The sequence below is a fragment of the Cyprinodon variegatus genome, unplaced genomic scaffold (genome assembly GCF_000732505.1).
Source record: "Cyprinodon variegatus isolate N-32 unplaced genomic scaffold, C_variegatus-1.0 Scaffold0, whole genome shotgun sequence".
Taxonomy (NCBI): domain Eukaryota; kingdom Metazoa; phylum Chordata; class Actinopteri; order Cyprinodontiformes; family Cyprinodontidae; genus Cyprinodon; species Cyprinodon variegatus.
The window spans coordinates 2,450,225-2,452,516 of record NW_015150453.1 but is presented as its reverse complement, the minus strand read 5'-3'; positions in this window follow the sequence as shown (position 1 = coordinate 2,452,516).

Below are 2,292 nucleotides of genomic sequence, written 5' to 3'. Positions count from 1 at the left end.
GAGCTGTACTGAACGAAATTTCGTTTTGTATACATATATATATATATATATATATATATATGCTGAATACTGTATAAAATGGGGTTAAAAAAAGCCAAAAAAAAAGCACTGAATGTTGGAAAACTGTAAATCATCACCAGTCTTATGTTTACATTTGATCACCATGTTCACATTTTATCGCTGCTGCGTTTTAGAAATGGAAATGTCTTGAGCTGTACTGAACGAAATTTCGTTTTGTATACACTCTGTGTACAAAATGACAATAATGTCTATCTAAGTCTAGATATATAGATAATGAGCTGTATTGTTATATCCTAACACTATAGAGCTTTTTTTGACTGTTCTGTTCAAAGGTTCTTTATTTGGTGACTCTGTATGAGCAGCATCAGTACAATGCTGACTGTTCTACCCTCTCTAAATCACTTGACATATCTTGTAATTCAGACAGATAACCAAAATCCTGCACTGCGCAAAATATAGAGATATTGCTCAGGCTCCAGAGGTTATTTTATTCTCTATTAGTCTTCATTGTGTACGACAGAGAGTTGGCAGCAACTGACTGTGCACAGAGTCTTATGTTTCAGTCACTTTATGAACATCCACCCACTCACTGTCTCACTAATAACCCACATCTTGGTCAGAAGGTCGGGTTTATCAAATGCACATGCGAATTAAACTCTAAGCATGCGCCTTAAACCTTGATCTTATTTGCATTTGTGTAATAAGAAAACTCATTTGAGTTAAATCAGTTTCCTATTACTGGACTTTATGTGAAAATATAGCGAATTTGCTTTGTAATGATTCAAATCATGTAAAATAAAATTATGCTAGTGTCTGTTATAACCCATTTAGAATAATAATTTTAATATCTAATTGTTCCTAATGGAAAAAAAGTCACATTTAGATTAAGATGTAAAGCTAAATTGCCCATATTGTACATTAACAGCATAAACTTGATCCATTAGAATCGGAAAGATAGAGGGGAAAAAAAGATGCATTTAATTGCATTATAATGGAATGCTCTTTATGATGGGTTAAAACAAACATTGGAGGGAGAGGGAGGAGCACTACCACCTCATAACACTCCTAACTATAAGCGACACACAGACTTATGAGGTAAATATCGTGCTATGGTTGATTGAAAACAAATTGCCTGCGTAGATAAGGTGGTGGACCAGCCTTATAGCTGCGCTGAGGCCTTTTTCAGATTGTTTGAGCTGATCCATTAGTATCTGTCCTTGAGCTGCTCAGGGATATGATGTTAGTTATGCAACCTGTAAAAAAGTCACCTCCGGCTCCTGTCTTTCAGTCTCTGAACACTCAGTGCTACTTCCTCTGATGTACACAGGGAATAAAAGATAAATATGAAAGGGTTATGCTCCAGTGTAAACATGAGGTCCACTTCTTTTGGAATCTTGAATCCTTCTATATACTATTAATATATATATAATATATATAATATTTGGTTTTGTTAGGATTGTGTTTATTTTGCTTGCCCTTTCAGTCAATATGTCAATAGTCTTTAAAAATAGAGCATAGTAAGCCAAACGTCAACATGATTTCTCCCTATACAATTATATTAAGGTCATTTAAAATGCTTTCTCTATTAATCCTAATGCATTTAATTTGTCGATGCAAAAACAAACAAATAAGAATATTAAAGATATATAATAATTAAAATGAATAACACATTAGCAAAGAAAAACTAGATTAAATTGTATTTTTAGGCCTAAAGATAAGATTATTCTAAAAATAATGGAAGAGTTACATGTAATTCAATGAAAAAATGACAATTATTTAAAAAAAAGGAACGACAACAAATACTGCAGAAAGAAATAACCATCTTTTAGAAGGATTGATGAGAGAATTAGTTGCTATTTTATACCCTGATCATTAAATAGGGAGTAGCACTAATTCATTTTGGACTATAAGTAAAATACTTTTTTTTTTTTTACCTAGTGCTTTGGAAATTGTTTTATAAACTATATATTTTAATCATAATGAAAATAGGAAGTTGTTGGAAAGATAAAAGGGCTTTGCATTTCCATAATGATTGGTGTCACTTGAACATCCTTACGTTGTCACATGACGTTGTTAATCAAAGGGAGGTCACATGAAAGAATTTTAATTCACCAAAAAAAGGTTATGTAGATGTTGTCTATATTGCGGTGTAAAAGGGTTGCAAAAGAGAAGAAAAGAAAGGTTTAAGTTTAAACATGAGTGAAGCTAAAGGTTGAATTAGTAAAAAATATTAAACATCCTCCAACTACAAAATCCAACCTCTGGGTCGCG